Below are 23,196 nucleotides of genomic sequence, written 5' to 3' on the forward strand. Positions count from 1 at the left end.
AGGCGCGTCCGCCCTGCTTCTGCAGCCAGGCAGGAGCTATACCTCCCGCACCTGCTAAAATCGCAGCAGCAGGTCTGGAGAGCCCCGGCCTAAAGCTGGGAAATCCGAAGGTGTTGGTAGGTAAAAAACGCCGCGGGCAAAGAGGGGGGAAAAAAACCAAAAAACAAAAAAAGCTGGACACCGAGTTCAAATGTGCCTCGCCCGCGGCCAAACCGCAGCACCCCCAGATGGAGGGGCTGCGTAGACCGGCGCCGCCAGGTGGGGGCGAGGCTTTGGTAGGCGTCAACAGTCTAGAGCCACCACTGCGGGGTGGGGGAGGGGAGAAGAGGGGGGGTGTGATAGAGCTGGGGCGGCGCCCCGAGATGCACCGCGGGTTTGGGGGAGGGGAGAAAAGGCGTTAACGGCACTAACGGTGTCTCAGTACAGCGGGAGGGGGCCAGGGAAGGGAGAGTGATAGAAATGTCCCGCGAAGTGCACCGCGAGGACGGGAGTGGAGTACCCCGGGAAAACACCGTGTTCTCGAAGCTCCAAGGCACCCGGCCGGGTGGGCGTGGTGCCGCCATGACGCAGAAGCCGGGCGCGCGGGGCGGGGCCGAGGAGGAGGCTGGAGAATGGCAGTTGTCGGGAGGAGCCGTCGAGATCGGGCCGCGGAGGAGGAGTCCGGGAAACGAGTCGCCTGGACCCCTCCTCCGTATCCACCCCTCTACCCCATCTGAGAGGCGCCTCCGCCCGCCGGACCCCTCCCCCCGTACTTCCTCCTCTTACTGCTGCTATTGCTGCCGCCGCCGCCGCCTCCGCCGCCACCGGGAGATGGGCCTGGCCCCAGTAGGCAGCGGTACCCTGGCCCTTGCTGCTGCCGTCGCCGCCACGCCTGAATTGAAGGTACCGGGTCTCCAGGAGGGGACAGAAAGAGAAGGGAGGGAAATCAAAAGAAGGGCGTTCCTGGGACTGCGGCTCCCTCTCGGGGCTGAGGCCGCTGCTCTTTCTCTCTCCGGGACACCCGTAGATACCGAAACCTTCAGGGAGGGCGAGGCCGGGGAGCGCCCGGCCGACCTCGGGTTTTGTGTTTTTTTTTTTTTTTGTTTTTTTTTTCTGGGTCTGTTCTCCTTGGACCGGGCCGACGCCCTGCCGAACTGAGGGGAACCGGGAGGAGGAAGGAAGAGGAGATGGGGATCCGCCCCGCTGTTCAGTCCGTCCTCTCCGTCCGTGCTTTCCCGGGGGGTCATCCCCGGCCAGTATTGTGACGGGAAGGGGGGGCGCAGCGTCTCCCCTCGAAGCACTTCCCCCAACCCTTAAGGGGAGGGGAGACCGGAGCGGCAGCCGCCGCGGGGAGGCGGCGGGGGCGGAGCACATTCCTGGTGGGTGAAATCGGCTCTAACGGGACCGTTTTCCGGGTCTCGTCGTAAATTCCGAGAGCCGGGTCCACCCTTCTCCCCTTGCTTCTCTCCCCATCAGCCGGCGGGGGACCCCGAGGGAGGGAAGCGGGGGTCAGAAGGGGAAAGTCCCCTGAAGAGGAGCGTGCTGAGAGCCGTCAGCGGCCACGGAGGTGTTCTATGGGGGTCCTGGAGTTCTGTCCCTCAGCCCCTCTCCTGTTGAACCTTGAGAATCGGGGTTCCCAGCCCCAGGTCCCACCGTGCATCACGCCTCTCTCTACCTTGGTGATTCTCGTTTTTCCTACCCGCTACCCTAACATTGCTTTCGTTTCCTAGCTCCGTTAGGGGGAAGAACACGGCAGTAAAGTAATTTTGGTACATAGTCAATAGAGAGGGGAAGTAGTTTAGGTTATCTATACATAGGCGAAGTGTTTACTTTTCTCCATTGAGATTCAGAGATGGGAATCTGTAGGAAAGAAGCCATATTCGATTTTCCCACTTAACTACCCTGAATTTCTCATGTATTCTACTTATTGTTAACCTTTCAAAGTGTTTATAGTGCTCCCATAATTTTCAAACAGGTTTTGAATAGAAATAGGAGCAGCAAATGTTAGTAAACAATAGAGAAATAGTCATCTATCTGATCAAACCTTCTTCTTTTTTGGTTATCTTAAATCAACTGAAAAGTTTTCTCCCCATGACGTTTTTTCTTTGAGAAAGTTACAAGCCATTTTTTGTCTTTAAACATTCATGTAGATGTACAATCCTACTGGTATCCATTTACATTTTTTAGTTTTATGAACAAGGACATTGCTAAAGTTTTGTTTCCAATTTTTCCACTCATATATTAGGATCACAACCTGGGCCTTGCCTTTCTTGCAAAAAGTACAAACAGTACACTGTATTGGTGAGCTCACAAGGGAAAGACTTCAATGACTAGCTGGCTACTTTGAAATAAACATTATTATTAAGCTATTCATTACTCATTCTGTATGAAGTTTTGTTATTCAATACTAGGAGTCCTGAGTTGAATTAAGGTTTAAAGGCATACCTACCTGTTTAGAAAGTGAGGACTCTCTTATATTGAATTCATTTTCAAACACTTTCTATAAAAACTCAGTCCTTGTCAGAATATAAAAAGGTAAAAAAAAATTTTCCCAGATAGAATTTTCAATGAATATGATAGAATTGGAAAGGTTATTAAAAAGCAAAAACAAACAAACAAAACTCTGACTCCTTCAAGAAAAACATGTTGGAAGAATGTAAGAATTCTTTTGTTAATTAAACTGAAATATTTGGAAGACAAGCTGATTTTACTTTTTTATTTCTTTTTCTTTTATTAGATTAATCTATCCACGTTTAAACTTTGTTTCCCTTTTCCTCAACCCCAGTTCTAAATAGAGGAGTCTCTGGACTCAGCAGCTTCATGATGCATCTGCTTTTGGGGATTAACCTGTAGTTCCTTTTTGGATTTATAATATAATATGATATGGTTGAAATATTTAAATTTTAAAGTCTTTAAATAGACCACTTCTAAGGGAAAATGTTTTGTTTTTAAAATCCCCTTATCTAAAAATCTTCACATTTGAAAATTGGTGTTATTATCTGGTAAATATTTCTGAATTTAATATTGGAATTTAGTCATGTTAACTTTACCCTGTGACTTAAAAAGAAAAAATAGGCAAATGAATTGAAGGACTGTTACTTTTGGTTGCTTCAATTGGCTATTTTAGTACAAAGAGACAGTATTTTCTGTTCTTAACATCCATTGAAATATCTAATGTTGAAATTTGTTTCTTGAGTTTGGTGCTCAATGTGAGCTTTTTTGCACATCAGTTAACTTTTGAGTGGCTTTTCATTTACTGAATAGGATTATGTTATTTTTTCCATTGCATACGAAATGTCTTAATAAATGTCTGGTTTTTTATAAAATACTTAGAGAAAAAATTTCATGAAAAGAAATATGTAGTTCATAAAATTATAGTGTTAGTTGGTTGGAATCTTGTAGTAACATTTTTGCTGTTGACAAGCCAACCCCCTGAGGCTGCCTCCTTTTTATGTGACTAAATTTAAAAATTGTTTGTATTAAAGGATTGCTCAGTGGGTGGTTTTAGAATAGGTCTTTTAAAGGAAACATTCATTTTTTAGTATTTTTGGGTAGTTCATACTTTGATCTTGTAAATTTAGGCTTACACTAGATGTATATTTTGATTCTAATTATATTTTGTTTTGTTTTGTGGCAAAGAATGTTAAGTTCAAAAATTGGATGTTGGTTTATCTTTCTGAGTCTTCCATAAAATTGATTGATAGATTAAAAGGTTTCATTCATGTAGCTTAAATTTTCTTAGTATTTGTACTGTTACTTAACAGAACAGCTTTGTTTTATTTCTTTTCTCAAATAAACTTCTCCAAAAAATAGTACAGCATTTTGTACATAGTAGGCACTTAACAAGTGTTCATTAGAATAAATGGATTTCATTTTTTTCTGCAGGCTGTTGAGAACATAGTAATTCTTGGAAAATATTTTTTATATATCTCTGAAGCTCCTCACAAGGGCCTTTTCATTTGTCAAAGGTATCCTGGTTTCTTCCAGACAAAGCATATGTTTTCATATCTTTAAGGTCTGGAGACAAAATTAGGCCACTTCTGAGTATAAGCAGACTAAACTAACCATTTCTCAATTTATCTTTAGTAGCATTCTGCATGTGTTTTGCAAACTACCATGTCAAGCAGAAATACCTAATAATTGACTAGAAAGAGAGTACTTTCATATATGGAACACTTCAGTGCTTAGAAGCTTTCATTTGACTCCTATTCAGCAAAATGTTAATCTGATTACTGATAAACCCTTCTCTACTTCATCTAAATTCTCCATACTTATTAAGCTGATGGCTTGACTAGGGCTTTTTCCCTATATCAGAGGCTAATTTTTACCTTCATTATATTTATATTTTCAGTTTTAAGATGTCACTTCTTTGTTAGCTGAAAGAAGATGCATAAGATCAAAACAATACACATGCATAATTATACCTGCACAGCTGAAGACAGAGGGGATGATATTGCTTTGCTAAATGCATCTATATATTCCAGATGGTGGTAGACTTCAACCAAAAAAGGTAATGAGATATTTTGAATGCCTATCAACTTGGTTGCTGCACTTTCCTTTTGATAACTTCCATATTTATATTTTTTGCATTTAAAATATGAAAAACTTGTGACTTTTCAAATACACCAATATTAGTATTTGAGTTTGCTTTTTTTTCATAGCTTAGATAGCTGAGGAATAATCAGTTTGTTCTCTTGCTGGCAACAGTATTCTTTTAGGATATGACATTGGCCTTGAAAGCATTCTAGAAACCTTGGTGCTATTGATAACAATTAATCTTTTGCTTTAAAAAGCATTCACTGAAATATTAGTTAATTATAATTATTGTATCTCTTTGGAGAAGTTTATATGGAAGAGTTTGAGAAGCCTAAGAAGCATTACTTGAGACTTTTAATGTATTTGTGTATTGATTTATTGTAAAGCAAAAAGCTGTTTAGAAATTCTCATTAATAGAAACATAGAATATTGAATCTGAAAGGAACCTTAGATGGTGTAGTCTCTAAGTCCTTTGTTTTAATAGGAAGCTGAGACCCAGAGAGTTTAAGCAACTTTTCCATGGCCACATACAAACTTAGTAGAAGAGCTGGAACTAGGACCTGCTTTCTCTCCAGACTAGCTTTTGAGCCTAAAAGGTAGTATGTACATTATACCAACTTGCTGTTTTCAGGCCCTTCCTTGTTCCTAAGACCCCTGGATTATAAATAGCCCTGGTGTGATGCCAGGAGCAGGCAGACTGCTTGAGCAGAAGAGGCAGTCTGATGGAGATTAGCCATAGGGAAGAAACATGTTAGTCATGGTGTTAAAGAGAATATAGAAAAATTAGGGAAGTACAGTAGAGGAATCTTTCAGCATTAGACTTCTAGATAACTCTTGTGTTTGTACAACATTGGGTCTCTGCAACTGCCTATAGGACAACTGAGTTAGAGAATGCCTATGTGTGTCTGAAGGATGTCTCCTCAGACATTAAAGTTGCTATTTGGTTTGTTTGTTTTCTAGGATGTTGCATCCTAGAATCAATAGTGTGTATTGGTTCCAAGTAGAAGAATGATAAGGAATGGGCAATGGCAGTTAAGTGATTTGCCCAAAGTCACAGAGCCTGGCTCTCTATCCATAAAGCCACTTAGCTGCCCCCTTGTTAACAAAGTTTTGAGGCTTCTTTTCATTCTTTGCACTGTGCAACTTTACCATTATGCCTCAGCCACCTCCTTTCTCCACTCCTTTGGATCTCTTCTTCCCTTGGTGAGTTCTTCCTAGAACCTTTGTTTTGAGGGAGGACCCAAATCAATCTTTCATTATCCAGACTGTCACCATTCCCCCATTACCTTCTATATACCTTCTATCTTTTCCTTTCAGTTTCCTTCTATGTTTGATCTTATCTCATCATAATATAAGCTCCTTAAGGGCAGGGGCTGTTTTTCTTTTGCTATTTTTTGTATCCCTAGCATCCATTAGCACAGTGCCTGGCACATAATAAGTATTTAATAAATGCTTCTTGACTTGTAACATGTTTTGAAACAGAGGAAAGTAGGAACACCAAAATATTTTCATTCTTAATGATTAAATTATAACATGCATTATGAAAACAAGTCCAAATCAGTCTAAACTTTGTGCAGTGTTAATTACATTCCCCAACAGAAAGTACAATTTGCAACAGTAATTCAGGAGGGCATATTTAGTTGGTAAGCATTGGTTTTAACCATCTAGCCCAGAGATCTTAACCATTTTTTGATGGCATGAATATAGTAAGCACTTATTCTCTTCTACTTTACTTTTGATGGTTTAAAAAAAAACACTACATAAATGCTAGCTATTATTTTTCAGGGCCTTTTAAAATTCTATTTGTATATTATGCTAAATGCCAATGAAATATTTAATCTGGACTGATGGTTTGCTGAAATTTCTGGAACCATCTCCCCCAAATCTTCAGAAAGCAGAAAGAGTTTGTGTTGATCACACAATCCACATTAATAAGTTTGTTAGGTATCTGAGACAAAGATACTTTCATTTTGAATCTTAGTATTCTTCTAGGATTACCAGGGTAAGTTGCCTCTAGGATCAGTAGAACTGAGAAGTAAAGATTATATACGAATAAAATAAAATTTCTCCTCTCTATTCTTCTGACCTCCACTACTACTATCTTAATATCTAGAGTATATGTTTATACTTCTTTTTTATTTTGTAAGTGAAATCCTCACTGAAGTGTTGATAAAAGCCTTAATTTGCATTTCTGTTCTTTTAAAAATGTTTTAGAATGAAAAAGATAAGTGGAATAATTTTACCTTGCCTATAGTTTGATTTTTCCCCCCAACACAAATTCTTCATATAAAATCTCATAGAGTTCAAGGGAGTTTTTTTGTTTATTTTCAATACAAATATGAATTGAAGTTTAGAGAAAATGTTTCACGCCCTAAGATCAATTTATGAGAAGACATGAAGGAAGGATTCAGGGCAAAATAGGAGTGTGAAAATATTATCTATTAGAAGTAATTTTCTGCAAGAGACCTTAGTCCTGGGGTTAAGTATAACTTGATAATAGTGTCTATCAAAGGAAACTAGAAAGCTGTAACTCCTTTCATAGACTTGGGGATTCTTTTTCTCATACTGTGTTTGGAAGGTGATAACCCATTTCTAAAAATCAAGAGACATGTTAACTAAAACACCTAGTTTATTTTATGTATTTTCTCTAACAAATACACATATACATGCTTTAAAAACAAAACATGTTTTTAGATTTTTAATTAATTTTGGTGATGTGGAAAATGTTTGCTGTGCAAATCAATTTCTGTAAAATCCTTATGAGAAGATATAACCTGATTAAAATATTCAGGGAATGGGTTGGAGTATTTTGGATAATTGCATTGTTTGAATAATATAAAGTTAACCAGTTTTAATTCTTGAAACTACTCATTCTTTTAGATTTATTAATCTAGTATGTTAAAAACAAATACTTTGGGTAAGGGATATTTTTCTCAGTTACAGAATAAGATTTTGTTTAGGTAAGGTTAGATATTGATCCTGGGCATTTTCTGGTTTTGTGACTGTTGTTCTTTGTTTATTTGAGACTGTTAGATGGTACCATGGATAGAGTGATAGCACTGGAATCAGGAAAGACTCAAGTTCAAATCTTTCCTTAGAGATTAGCTGTATGTCCTTAGACTTAGACAAGTCACTTAAACTCTTTCACTTTAGGTTTCCTAATCTCTAAATGAGGGGGTTGTACTCAATGGCCATCTCATTTCCAACAGATGGTACCCACCTGCCCTTTTTTTTTCTCTCATTTTCAGTCTCTTAATTATTGGATACTGTTCTCTTCTGGATTCTTCCTTACTCTCTACAAACATACCCATCTCTCCCTTACCTTCAGAAAACCCACATTTATCCTGTCCATCTCCACTAGCACTGATGATTGTCCCATGTTCTTTCCTCCCTTTTTGTGGCTCCTTGAGAAGGCTATCCACAATAATGCTTCACTCCCCCTTTCTTCTCATTCTCTTCATATCTTGACTTCCTATTTTCAACTGAAACTCTTCTCTCCAAAGTTTTTCTCTATTAACTCCTAACTAGTGATATTTTTCTTAATCTTCATCCTTCTTGACATTTTGCAGCTTGGGTACTCAGTTTCCACCTCTTTCTACAGAGAGGGAGGGAATTTTGTTTCATTAAGAGTAGTTTGGAACCAAGATTGGTCAGTACATTCCATCTATATTTTTAAATCTTTGAGTGTTCTTTTAATTTACACATTTTAGTTAACTGGGAATATTTCTTCTGGTTCTGCCTTTTTTCATGCTCTTATTTCATATACACTTTTCTGTCTTTCTGAATTCCTGAGACTGACATAAGAAATGATCGTAAAATGTATCACATTTTATTGATCCTTTCATCACTTGATGAATACCCACTTTTTTTCTGTCATTTGTTATTGAGGAAATTTAGTATTTACAGTAATAGATTCTCAACTATTAGATAATTTTAAGATAATTCATCAGATGATCATTGATTTTTAATGTATTCTCAGTTAAAATCTTTATTTTTAAATAGAAATCAGTTGTGTTTTTTTAACCTATTAAAATTTTTTTAATGTTCTTATATGGTATTTGGTACATTACATTGCCTCTTCTTTATCCTTTAAATGTTAGGCCTTCTCTTTTCATTCCTTGCTGCTTCTTTACTTTTTAAGCCATAAAGCCCACATTCATAATTAATATCTGGTATCAAGCTAGACCAGTCCAAAAATGTCCATTATATTTTTTTTTTGGCATTGTAAAAGCTAAATTTTGTACCCTATATATTGTGTGTATTCCTATTGACGTTCTCTTCTAATGCTTTATTGTGGATGTTGGAGGGACAAGGGATTTTCTTAACTTCTGACTAGTAGAGTGTAAACTATAGAGAGCCTTTCCAAAGTGGAAAAGATTCATTTCTAGTGTGAAGAAAAAAAGGCTTAATTGCTACCTTCTTAACATTTGAAGAGTTTCATCATCATAACACTAGACACCAAGTGATTGTTTTTCTACAATAATCTAATTAAAAAGTATTTATTAGGTTCCTGGCTAGGTAGCACAATGGAAAGAGCATCAGACCTGGAGTCAGGAAGACTCCTGAGTTCAGATCTGGCTTCAGATACATTGTGTGACCCTGGGCAAATCACTTAACCCTGTTTACCTCAGTTTCCTCATCTGTAAAATAAGTTGGAGAAGGAAATGGCAAATAACTCCAGGATCTTTGCAAAGAAAACCCCAAATGGGATGTTGATGAGTCAAACATGACCAAAAAAGTGACAGAACACCACCACTTAAGTGCAGGAAAGAGAGTGAAGCTCTGGGAATGCAAATACAAACTGGAACAGTTCCTGCTGTGTATATTCTTCTGAGGGAAAATTACATATACAGATAAATGCATATGAAGTAGATTAAAAAAATAACTTCAGGGTGGGGGAAGTACTTAACAATGGGCAGGACAGGAGTGGAATAGATATTTTGGAAGTACAATTAACTGGATTTAGGGAGAATGAATGATTAGATAGGAGGGGGTCAGTGAGAGTGAAGGATTAAGGTTAACTCAGAAGTTATATAAATATTGTGGCTGGAAAGATTGTGGTGCTTTTTATCAGAAGAAGATTGGGCTTTGCGTAGAAGATAATGAAGTTCTGTTTTGGATATGTTGAATTTGAAATGTCTGTGAGATTCAAGTGATGCTTGAGATAGCTGAATATGCCAATTTAGGACATCTGCACAGAGATAGATGGTAACTAAACTCATAGGAACTGATATCACTCAGATAAAGTATTATAGAGAAAAATGTACAGGACAGCCTTAGTCTGTAGCTGCACATAGAACAGGACAACATGGATAATGAACCAACAAAGGGTGGTGGTGGTTAGTTTTTTTTTAAGTTATTTTATTTTCTCAATTACATGTAACAATTTTCTATGCATGTCTTCTGAAGTTATAAAATACAATTTGATTTCCCTTCCTCCCTTCTATCTTCCCTCTTGGAGATGGTAAGCAATTCAGTCTGGGTTATACATGTATTATCATGCAAAATATTTCCATTTAATTTGTTTTAAGAGAATACTCATAGAAAACAAAACCCCAAAATAAAAACACAAATTGTGTTTTTATAGAGAAATAGCATGCCTTGATCTGCATTCAGACTCCCAACAATTCCTTCTCTGGATTTGCCCAGGGTCACACAATGTATCTGAAGCCAGATCTGAACTCAGGAGTCTTCCTGACTCCAGGTCTGATGCTCTTTCCATTGTGCTACCTAGCCTAGGGTAGATAGCATTCTTTGCCATAAGTGAGGGGGTGTTTTTAAAGTTCTTCAGGTCAACCTATAGCTGCACAGGAAACCCATCACAGTATATATGGCATGATCATTGGGTCTCTGCTTGAAAACTGAGAGGGATAAGGGAATTCAGTACTTTCTAAGGCAGCCTATTCCACTTTGGGACAGATTAATTGGAAGTTTTTCCTTTCCTTTTATGGTGTGGAAATAATCATGATCTGTACTCCACCAACCCCTGTCATCTTCCTATCTCTAACAGAACAAGGTCTGGCTCTTCATGAAATTCCACAAACTGATTTTCTTTCTTTCCTTGATTAATGTCCCCCAAATTTTACCTAGGTTCCAGTGATCTTAATTATACTGGAAACCATGGTCATGGACCCCAACTGACTTAGTTTTTGGAGTTAAGGAGCATATTATGGAGTAAAAACCTGGGTGACTAGAAGGTCAGTAGTACCTTTGACAGAAACAATTAAGTTCTGAAGAACAGTTCTATGGGAGAAGATAAGAGTTCTGATTCAGACATTTTGGGTTTGAAATTCTAAAGGACATCCAATTAGAAATATTGGGCAGTTGGCAGAGTAAGACTGGAACTGAGGAGCCTAGAGCTGGATATAAAAATCTGGGAATCATTTGCATATAGATTATAATTAAAACAGTGGGAGATGATACGGTCAGTAATAATAATATAGAGAAAGAACAGAAAAGAGGACCCAGGACGGTTGAGGAATAGAAGACGGAAGATAATCCTGCAAAGAAAACTTAAGATCAGACAGATAGGAGAACTGAGAACAATATCATGAAAATTTAGGACAGCAGTGTCTAGTTCTGCAGATCAAGAAGGCTGAGTTTGAGAAAAGACGACTATATATCAGGTTATGCAGTTATGGGATTGTTATCAATCTTGGAAAGAAATTTCAGTTGAGTGATGAAGTCAGAAACTACAACACAAAGAGTTGAGAAGTGAGTGAGTAGAGGAATGGCTTTTCCTAAAAGTTTGACATTGAAAGAGAAGGAAAAGTTGGAGAGTAGCTTGAGGAGTGTAGTGTAAGGTTAAGTGAAGGTTTGTATGAATTTGGAAACATTGGAATGCTTGTGGGCTGCAGGGGGAAAAAAGGTAGGTAGAGAAGGCCTGTAGATTGTGTGGGCAGTTGGTGAGAAGAGGGAGGGGATGACTTCAGCAAGGAACTGGCCCATTCTTCATCAGATTCTATAGGAAAGAAGGAAAGAATAGGGAATGACATCAAAGGGTTTTTAAAGTGTAGAAGAGAAGAAAGGAATTAAGCAACTACTTTTGAAGTTCTAACTAAATTCCAGTTAAAACTACATAAGAGATCTTGAGATTGACTTTTTAATGTACCATTAGGGTTTTCTTTGCAGTTGCAGAAAGTCCAACCATTTTTAAAGCATCCCTAATAATTAAGAATACACCTTCACATTCTTGATTATTTGTATCACTTCAGAACAGAGGTACCCCCCCCCCAAAATTGCAAAATTATATAATCCAGACATCTGTTTTAAAAATTTGGGTGTATCAAAAATTTTAAATTTATTGATACAATTAATTTTATTTTAATCTTTGAAATTCTTACCTTCCATCTTAGAATAAATATTGTGTATTGGTTCCAAGGCAGAAGAATGGTGAAGACTAGGCAGTTGGGTTACACAACTAAGAAGTGTTTGAAGTCATATTTGAATTCAGGATCTCCTATTTCTAGTCCTGACTGTCTTATCCACTGAGTCACTTAGTTGCCCCAATTAAATGTATTTTGACAAGCTCTAAATAATCAAGCAAATTGCTTTATAAGGAATATTTTCTGAAAGTATTTGGTTACACCATTGTTTAAAAAGGAAGATGTCTTAATTTTCACAATATTACCATTGGCTGTGATATTTGACCAGTGGTATTTGTTTTGTTTTACATCTCCGTGTTGATGTTGATTTAATTGTTATAATGGTTATATATATATATATATATATATATATATATATATATATAATGGTTATAGAATTATTCCTTTTAACTTGAAATTAACAAAAATATAATTCATAGTTAACCACATACACATTAAGTTAGGACAAAGAGTGTCAGTGCAGTTTCTGACATCCAGAATGGACAGGGGAAGCGCTCCCCCCCCCCCACTTTGGCCTGGACACCAGAAGAGAGGACCAAGGCTGTCCAATCAAAAGCCAACTAGGTGTAACATCATAGGAGAAATAAGAGCTAGGACAGGTGGGAACTCTTGGCTTTGGTCCCTTCCTGAACTCAAGCCTGCTCTTTGCCTGGCTTAAATTGTTTGACTCAACCATGTGGTTAGCTGGGCCCCTTTGCATATATTTTGTTTCCAGATTTTTATCATAAAGAATGCAACTATGAACATTTTACACATAAAAGTCTTTTCTTGCTACCGTTAACTTCCTTGGAATATAACATCAGTTGTAGAATCTATGGGTTAGACCGTAGGGCCAATCTAATAGTTTCACAGATCCTTTGTTAGTAAATCAGTATGCCTGTCTTCCCACAGCTCCTGCAAATATGAGTATTCCCACCTTACAACATTTTTGATGGCTTGATGGGTTTGAGGTAATACTTCAGGGATCTTTCAATTTGCATTTAGTGGTTTTGAACATTTTTTTTTCAGGTTGACATTAATTGTATTCTTTTGAAAACTTCCTGTCCTTTTAGAATGGTAATTTCTTTTAAATATATTTTATTCATATCTTTTGTTTTTATGTCACAATCATATTTCAACATCCACTTCAGAATGAACTTTCCCTTGCTACAAAAGAAAAACAATTAAGCAAAACATCAGATATTTGCCACAAGAATGAATACAATATGTTCTAGAGTACCCTGCCTTTCTGTTTTGAGGGAGGAGATTCCTTTCATTATTGCTTCTTGGCCTTCATTGATTTTTCTGTTATTCAGAGTTCATCTTCCTTTTGGTGATATTTTCCTTATATTGTTCTAAGTATTAATCACTAAACCGTAATTAAGCACTTACTGTGTGCCAGCACTGACCTGATCACTGGGCATACAAAGAAAGGTAAAAGAGAGAAAAATATTTCCAGGTCTTTTGAACTACTATAATCTACTTCAGGTCCTAGATTCCTAGCCAGTCCTGGCCTGTTTTACAAGTGGTGAGGAGGGGTCCCAGTAAGCCACATGGTTGAACTAGATAAAGAGAGCGTTTGCATTCTAGAAGGCACTCAAGCAAAAAAACAAACAAAAAACCCTTGAGGTTTCCTGCTCGCCTACCTCACAGTACAATACCCTGATACCCATTTGATGTCTAGACCTCTGTAATCACTGAGTCAGGGGCTTCTGACAGCCCATTCAGGAAGTCAGGGCTCTTCAATTGGCCATGTGGTGGTCTCCCCCTCATATAACTTGATATTCTTTCTTAGTGTGAGCGTGCCAGTTAATGGATTATATTTTTGTTAATTTCATACGGGAGACAATAGCTATTTACCAGCAAGTTATATATACATTAAATTGGAGATAATCAGCAGAGGGAAGGTACTAGAATTAAGAGGATATGGGAAAGGCTTCCTCTAGAAGGTGAGAGTTTAGCTGGGATTTAAAGGAAGCCTGGGAATCTTAGGAGATAGAAAGTAAGATCTGGGTATTCCAGGCATGAGAGACAGCCAGTGAAAATGCTTTTCCAAGTAAAAGCCATGAAGCCAGTGTCACTGGAAAGATGAGTATGTGGAAAACAAGGTAGGTGGAATGTGAAATATAAGGAGACTGGGTAAGGTAGAGTGGGTAGGGGCAAGTTATGAAAGTCGGTGAATGCTAAACAGGATTTTATATTTGATTCTGGTGGTTATTGAGAGCCATTAGAGTTTATTATATGGAGTAGGGTGGGGGAGTTGACATAGTCACACTTATGCTTTAAGAAGATCACTTTGGCAACTGTTTGGAGAATGGACTGGAATAAAAACAAATGTGTGGCAGGCAAATCCACCAAGAGGCTGTTGCAGTAATCCAGGCTTAAGGTGATGAGAGCCTATACCTCAGGATGATGTCAGTTATTAGAGGAGGGAAGGGGGCATATATAAGATAAAATTGATCAACTTTGGCTTATTGAATGTGGGAAAGTGAGGTGGAATTGAGTGAAAAAAAGTCAAGAATGACACATAGGTTGAAAGCCTAAGTGACTTGTGTTACCTCAACGGTAATAAGGAAGTTTGGAAGTATAGACACTTTGGAGGAAAAGATAAACAATTGGACATATTTAATTGAAACTGTGTAGGAGACATCCAGTTCTAGAGGTCAATAGGCTATTGGAAATGGGGTTGAGTAAGAGAGAGGGGTGAGGATTAGATAAATAAATCATCAGCATAGAGATAATTGAGACTTTGGGAGGTGGAGATCATCTAGTGAAATAGTATAGAGGGAGAAGAGGGCCCAGGACTGAACCCAGAAGAAACCTACTTTTAGTGGGCCTGACCTAGATAAAGATCCAGAAAAGGAAACTGAGTTGAAGTACTAGATAGAAAAGAACTACAATAGAATAGTGTCTTGGAAACCTAGAAAGAAGAGAGTATCAAGGAGATATGCTATAGTTTCTTAAAGACATTCCCTAATGAGTAGGTATCCATTTTCTTTCTTTCTTTTTTTTTTTAAACCCTTACCTTCCATCTTGGAATCAATACTGTGTATTGGTTCCAAGGCAGAAGAGTGGTAAGGGCTAGGCAATGGGGATTAAGTGACTTGCCCAGGGTCACACAGCTGGGAAGTGTCCTGAGGCCAGATTTGAACCTAGGACCTCTCATCTCTAGGCCTGGCTCTCAATCCACTGAGCTACCCAGCTGTCCCCTCCACTTTGTTTCTAGTTCTTTTGTACCATAAGAATGCCACAGTTAATATTTTGTTAAATATTTGGACCTTCGTTTTTCTGTCTTTGACTTTTTGATGAGTTATATACACCCAGTAGTAGAATTGCTAGGTCAGGATTTGGAAAGTTTTGGTCACTTTTCTTGCATACTTCCAAATAATTATCTAGTACCATTGGATCATTTAACAGCTTTACCAACAGTGGAATAATAGTTTTCCTATAGTTCCTTCATCATTGTAATTTTCCTGCCCTTTTCAAGTTAGTCATTTATCTTGTAATCTCTTAAATAAAGTAAGAAAGTCTATTTATTAGGTCCTACTACTAAAGAATGTCAGAGGATTAATACAGGCTTACCTATAGAAAGATCCAAAGAGCTCTAGAGAGCCCAGATAAAATCTCATTTCAATGTTTTAAAAACTGGTTAAGTCTTAAGGGATAGAATCACTGAAAACTGAAACAGACTATTTTGACTGCAGCTACAGTCATCCTCCACCCTAATAGAGTAAAAGGCTTCAGAGAGGACAACTAAAACTCTTAGAATAGATGGAGTAACTACTAAATAGTGACATCTTAAGAAGATTAGGACTCTTGAGTCTAAAATTTTATATATAAAAGGATCAGGACATGAATAGGGGTGAACATAGATCTGTTTACCAGATCCTAGGGCAATAGAACTTGGACATTGGACTGAATTCCAGGCATGGAACTGGTACTATTTGACTCTGGGAAAGTTAATGAAATATTTTTAAAGCCTTTATAACCTGACTCCTCCCTGATTACACTTTATTCTACAGAAACTTTTTGATTAAACTATACTGCTTTACTTGCTATTCTTCATACATGATACCCTGTACCTGATGTCCATGCCATTTCATATCTCCCTTCTTACCCCTGCCTCCTGACTTTTTTGCTTTCTTCAGAACTCAGCTCAAATTCCACCTTCTATAGGAAGCATTTCCCAAAGCCTCCAATTGCTAATGCTTTCCTCCTAAGGCTACCTTCCATTTATACTGTATATATCTAATATCTATAAAGTTATTTACATGCTATCTCCTTTCCTTAGAATTTGAAGTTAAGAGCAGAGACAATCATTTTGCCTTTCTTCTAGGCACCAGGCCTGGCACGTAATAAGCATATAATAAATCCTCATTCATTGACTGGTTCTTGATTTTATTGGAAAAGCTCTCAGTTTTTCTCCATTATAAATAATGCTCATTCTTTGGTTTTAGGTAAAATGCCTTTGATTGGATTAAGGGAAAGGACACCCTTTTAAAAATTCTCTTTCTGTGTTTTTAAAATAAATGGGTGCAGTATTTTTGCAAACTTCTTTTCTGCATCTGCTGAGATAATCATGTAGCTTTTATTACTTCCATGCTAGTTGTTTTCCAGAGAGACATTGTGTTATATAGCTAAAGGACTAGTCTTGAAGTAGCCCTAGGCTCAGATCCTTTCTCCCACATGAAATAGTTGTGTGACCATAATAAATTAGTCCTTTAACCTTTCTGTGTCCCCAGGCAATTCACACCAGGAATTTCCCATATAGCGGTAAGATCTCAGACCTAGAATAAAAAAAAAGAAAGCTTTATCTTTGTTTTATTTCTTCCTGGTTTGAGAATTAATATTGCTTTTATTGAGTTTTTGATAAGGTGTCTTTTTTCCTTTGGGAAATTATAAAGTTCTTTTAACGACTCCACACTTTTTTGGTAGTAATAACATTATCCTTTTGACATTGTATTGCTGCCAGACATGGAACACTAATTTCCAAATGATTGAAAATGATTATCAATCAAAGGGTAAGGAAAAAATGTAATGTTGGGTGTGAATGGACTATAACATATTACTGACAGAAGTGGAGTAAAAGATCATATCAAAGAAATGGATGATGAAAAAGATGAACTGGTCATAGGGAGATAACTGGTAAACCCCTTGGGTGCTTTTTCGTGCCCTCTCAACATTACAACAAAGTACAGAAGACTCCCACAACATTAGGCTGCCACTCTGTGGCAAACTTGTGAGACGGCATGAATAAGAGTTGTATAGGTATGTTTAGGTTGCAAACTACACCATTTGAGGGATATACAAACAAGATCACAAATCTATTTGTGTCAGATTTAGGATGAATTTATAATTACCTCCTTTCTTAATTTGTTTGAATTTATTATGCTCTAGCACATGATCAGATTTTAAATTCCATAGAAACCCAAGAATAATATATATTCTCTGAGATTCCCATTCAGAAGGCGTCTCAAATCTAGTAAATCCAGGGAAATTTTTTTCAACCAAGTATTTTTATTTGTAATATAAATTTCCTGTTAGTCCTCAATTACATGCTTGTTTTTATTTCATCTCAATAATGATGGTAACTTTTTTGGTGTTTTTGTTTTGTTTTTTATGAGCATAATTTTATTCTAGCTCTACACTTCGAATCTATAAGTCCCTATGCTTAGGCACATATTTTGTAAGCATCAAATTATTAGGGTTTAAGTTCCTAATCCATTTTAGAGTTTACTTCCTTTTTATTGGTGAATTTGTCCCATTAACATGGTTATAATTGCTACACTTGGTTTTATTCCATATGATCTAGTTTTTTAAGTATTCAGAATATTATATACATAGCTTGATTTGTTTTCAACAATTCAACTTTATTCCCTGCCCTAAAACAATCATCTCTCTCACTTGCCCACACCTCTTTGCTCCACAATTCATTAAGCATTTATTAAGTTCCTTTTATGTACCAGTCACTGTTAGTCAAAATAAAACCTCACTGCCTTCAAGTTCTACTAAAGGAAGCAATTTTATACCTAAGTTAGATACAAAATATATATGAAGTAATTTCTGGGAGAAAAACTTCTTTTCTTGAGAAAGGTTGGAAAAGCAGTAATACTGGGTAGATAAAGAATGAGCTTTTGAGCTGGAGTTTAAAGAAAAGCTAGGGATTCCAAGAGGTAGCAGCAATCTGAAAAGGTGGCATTCCTGGAATGGAGCACAGCCTATGAAGTATAGATATAGAGGCAGGATGTAAAATGTGTCCTATACAGGAAATGTCAAGTAGGTTGCTGTATGAAAGGGTATAATACAAATTAACTGGAAAGATTGATTGGAATGAGATTGTAGAAGACCTTAATTGACAAACAGAGAAATTTCTATTTTGTTTTAGATGTATTAGCCACTAAAACTTCTTGAACGGGGACTTAAAATGGTTAGAACTATGCTTTAGGAATATTAATTTGGGAGTTATGTGGAGTATATGTTGGAGAAGGAAGCAGCTAAGAGACTAATGAGCCTATTGCAATTGTCTAAACAGGTGATGAAGATGTAAATTAGTGGCTTTGTGAGTTGAGAGAAAATGGATGCAAAAGATGTGGAAAAAGAAAATGACAAAATCTAGAAGTTGATTATGTATGGGGAATGAGGGGGAGGAAGATTTGAAGATAACTGAAGATGCAAAATGAAGTGATTGGTAGGATGTTAGTGCTAGAAAGAGGGATGGGCTTAGATGTGCTTTGTTTTGGAATCCATTACTTAACGTGAATTGCTTACTTCTGGCTATTTACAACATTTTCCTTGTTGAAGGCCTAGAACTTTGAACTGTATGTATTTCAGTGAGTAGTTAAATTTTGAGTTCTTTATTAGTGTCTCATAAATTCTACTAATTTCTCCTCTTTTTAATTCTTCTAGATAATTTCCTCTTTGACTTGCTAGAATGTGGTTTCCATGCTTTTTTTCTTTGTTCTGTACTTTTTGGGGTGGGGAGAGTGATATCTTAGTTTTAACATTGTTTTCCTTGCTTATCCTCTCATATTGTTAATTCTTGCATTCTTTTAGCTGTCTTGTTTCCATTTTTGTAGATGATAGAATCGCAAAATCCCAGTTTGAAAGTTGGAAGTGTATAGGTTAAATTTAATGGTTGGGCGCAGTTTATTTATCAAAATAGAGAAAGGAAACAAAGTAGAGAAATGTGAAAGAAGTTAGAGAAAATACCTATATTAGTCCTCAACCAGGAGGGCCAGTAGTGAGTAATAACATGACCTCCTCCAAGATGGAAGCTAGTCTCTTAGGTAACTAGAAAGGGAATCAGCCTTTTCACTCACCCAACCAAGTAGTCCAGGAATCAGAGTCTTAAGTTGAAGTCTGAATCCACGCTGCAGTCTCCAATGAGGTTCTCTCAAAGACTATCTCCAGGAGACACTCCACGATACTCAACTTCACCAGACTGCCAGCTTGAAGGATTTTGTGGCTTTTATGGTGGTTTCCTATCCCTGTCCCTCTTCACTGGGGCCAATCACAGTTTCTAAAATTGTGACACCTCTCATCCTCTGAAGGTGGCAACTCTCCTCCTAGGATTCACACATTTCTGTGTTGTTACCTATGGATTGATAGTCAGGTTCAACAATTGTTGGGAATTCAGATTATGCTCTAGGATTGCTTTTGTGTCTGAAACCTTTCTCTAAAACCCATTTCTTCAGACAGTTTATACTTTTTCCTCCCAAGATATCATCATCATCATCATCATCATTAATGCAATTAGGTGGTACAAGTTGGAGTCAGGAAGGTGATTTGACTTAAATTCAACCTTGGACTCATACTATGTATGACCCTAGGCGAGTTAACTTTTGTCTGCCTTAGTTGCTTCTTCTGTAAAAAAAAAAGCACTTACTCTCAGGTTTGTTGTGATGGAAAATTCAAGTATTTGCAAAGCATTTTACAATTCTTAAAGTGCTTTATAAATGCTATTATCATCATCCAGTTTTCCATGTTTAAATTCAACAAACATTTACAGCATACCTACTATATTAAAGTATTATATATTTCTAACCTTATAGTTATCTTTGACTTTTTTCTTCTCCTTAACTCATATCTAGTCAGTTGTCTGACAACTAGCATTTTTTACATGCCTCCTATGTGCTAGGTATTATACTAAATGGTAGGGGATACAAAGAAAGGCAAAAGATAGCCCCTGTTCTTAGGATGTTCACAGCCTAATGGAGAAGTCAACATGCAAACAACTCTGTACAAACAAGATACACAGAATAAATTGATCCTGCTTTAGTGGCTAAAAGTGCAATACCTAGACTGGGGGCAACCTTGGATTTAGATACTACCTCAGACGTTTAACTGGCTATATGACTGGGTAGATCATAAATATCATAGCCCTGGTTTCTTCATCTGTAAAATAGGAATAATAATACCTCACATCTACTTCGCAGCAGGGTTAGGAGAATCAAATAGGTCACACACACACACACACACACACACACATATATAATGTGCTTTTGCACACTGTAAGATGCTATATGAGTAACATGATTTCTCAGATTTTGAAAGTTTAAAGATCTAATTCTACCAAATAACTTTGATATGAAATAATCACATTGCTTTGTGTATTTGTCTGACAGACATGAAATTGGGTAGATTCAAAATAAGCATTTAAAAGCTGACTTAGGGATAGACTTAGGGATAGTCACAACCGTAAAGGACAAGTTTAGGAAAGTTAATATTTCATTCATCACAACTGACATGGTCAGCCAGATTTTTAAATTTATGGTTGGACTGAATATGTTTAATTGGTCATCAGGGATTTAATTTACTAAATCCCAAAAATGAATTACTAAAGTCAGCCTTTACACTCACCACGTGTCAGTTCAATCAGTGGATTCTTTATCAGCCTCAGCTCCAGTAGAACTGCTTCTTACAGGAGGTTCCACTCCAAGTGTGTCTCTCTTTACTTCAAGTGTCTCTTTACTCTGAGTGTGTCTCTTCACTCCAAGGGTCTGTGTTTCCACTTTTAAAGACCTTTTTCTCTTGTGTCACTTCCTCTAAATTTTTACTTCTACCAATCACAGCCGACGCATGACTCTAGGACTGCCCACTCTTTCACATGTGGGGCACAGACCTCCCACTCATGAATGAATGGTATGAAATGGGTGTTCATAACTTTTTGTGATTAAAATCCAAAATGGCTAGATCTCCATACTCAACTTTAAGTACTGTGCTTACATTTTTGGGTATTAAAATCTAAAAATAGACAGGGGATTACAATTTAATTTTCACAATCAAGGAAGAGCTAAGTACCTTCATTGTTACAATCAGGGGAGAGCCAAATTCAATCTTCATAAAAAGGAATATTTTAATATTAAAAATTTGAGCTCCAATTTGTGAAGTCATTAGATAAATGAGTTCTTAATAGAACAAGTAGCATGCTTTCTTCTGTGATGCTGCACATTTAAAGTTACCCATTTTGAATCCCTGCTATGAGTCCATCTCTGCTGGTGTGTTTAAATAGTCTATTTGAAATTCAGGTCTCAGACTAATCAGTAAAAAATTTTCATAGTGAGCCTTTATTTTATCAAAGTTGTTACTTTTATTTCCACTCTGCCTTTTAAGCTTCTTTGGTTTACTATTAGCATTCAGTATTTGCCATCAAGAATATTCCTAATAATAATCCCATCCTTTCTTACCTTTTATGTGTAGCATCAGGTTTGTGAGCTTAAATTGTCTTGTTTAATCTATAGAAAGTTTTAATTGTTTCATCAACACAATACAGATATTTTCTTAACCCCAAATGACCATATTTCAGGAGTAAAGCATGGTGTCAGTGATTGGGGGGGTGGGGGAAGGATCTAAAAGGGAGAAAGGATACAGGACCTCTACTTAGCTTTTTTAATTCATTGTGACAACTGATTCAGGCATAACTGAATTTGGTGTCCTAAAATTGATTGATAGGTATGCCTGATATTCCTGGGAACTTTTTCTTTGGAAAACCTTAGTTTAATATTTATTGCTGAAATTTGTTCTGAAGGTTCTAATCAGGATTGTTTTATAATGACCTATCAACTACCAGGGATTGTACCTATGTGCCAGGCAGGCACTATGCAGCTGTTATTTTATTTGATCCTCAAAACAACCCTGTGAGATTAGGGTTCTGTTATCCTATTTTAGAGTTGAGGAAACTGAAGAGGGCAAATGACTTGCCCAGGGTCTGTCAGCTAGTAAGTTTGAGGTCAGATTTGACTTCAGATCATCCATACTCCAGGACAGGCACACTATCTACCCTGCTGCCTAGCTGCCTTAAGGAACTATAAATTCTCTTTTTACAAAATATTATAGAGGCATTGAGGTGAAGAGAGTACCACAAAAGTAGTAGTAGTCTTTTGGTAACTGAGGATGACGATTGTCTTTGTGCGTTTTCATCTATGATAGATGAGTGTGCACAAAGACACTTGTGCGAGAACGAGATTTAAGTGGAAAAGCCGATGCACAGAGACAGTCCCACTCTCTCGGCGTTGGAAGCCTGAGTCCAGTGGCACAAAAAGTCGTTACACCTGGAGACTTCCTCAGCTGCATTGGATGGCCGTGTTGTCCTTTGTGCTCCAACATGCCCTAAGCACTCCACAGTGCTTTGCTGCGTCGCCCTCTCAGCCATTGAACCTTCTTATTGGTTTCTTCTGCCTGTTTCGCCGAAGCAGTCTTCACATGCTGGGTGAGCGGTCAATGACCCGATGGCTACCCTCACAAGGTTTGGCCGGCCTGTTGAAGCCATTGCCCAGGGTGTGGCCGCTGCCACATGCTAGCAGCTACTAGGAGCCACAAGTGAGAGCTGGGTGTCAGGTGGGGGTCAGAGGCTGGAGAGCTGCCCTAAGAGGGCATGACAAGCCCTCCATACCAGAGATACTACTCCTCCCTGAGCACCCCATATGCCCCAAAAAGGAAAATTTATCTTTTGGTATTAGGCTAAATTCTGGAACTCAAATGTTATCTACTTAGTTTCCTGTCATCTGAAAATTTAATAAAATATGCCATGTCTGCCCTGTATCCAAGTTATTGATAAATGTGTTCAAAAAGAGCCCTGGGGGCATTTTTGGTAAAAGCTCTCCCCACCCTTCCTTTGAGCTTTACACCATTCACTGCTCTTGAGGTCTCATTCCATTAAATCTTAGTGATACAAGATCATATTTACCTTCCTAAGTTAGTATTTCTAAGTTTGCTTCGTATTTATATCTTGATGATAACCAATCACAAGAGTCATTTCTTCCCCTTTGTTGCCATTGCTCCTTGTGGAATACTGAGTCACCTCTCTTGCTATACTTGA

The 23,196-nt window shown here is 37.7% G+C and overlaps 1 protein-coding gene across 6 annotated transcripts in view; it reads left to right on the forward strand.

The window, feature by feature from the left end:
- Positions 1 to 743: 743 nt before the first annotated feature.
- Positions 744 to 23,196, forward strand: part of RNF19A (ring finger protein 19A, RBR E3 ubiquitin protein ligase) — a 76,887-nt gene continuing 54,434 nt past the window's right edge. For 2 of the 6 annotated variants that reach the window (XM_007488160.3, XM_056823263.1), the window contains exons 1-2: positions 744 to 882; positions 4,331 to 4,489. The gene's annotated coding sequence lies outside the window, so the exon portion shown is untranslated. Of the gene's footprint in view, positions 883 to 1,246; positions 1,359 to 1,378; positions 1,659 to 4,330; positions 4,490 to 23,196 lie in introns of those variants that run through there. The other 4 variants (XM_056823266.1, XM_056823267.1, XM_056823265.1 and 1 more) reach the window with 4 other exon arrangements.

This window comes from Monodelphis domestica, chromosome 3 (assembly GCF_027887165.1).
Source record: "Monodelphis domestica isolate mMonDom1 chromosome 3, mMonDom1.pri, whole genome shotgun sequence".
NCBI classification, from domain to species: domain Eukaryota; kingdom Metazoa; phylum Chordata; class Mammalia; order Didelphimorphia; family Didelphidae; genus Monodelphis; species Monodelphis domestica.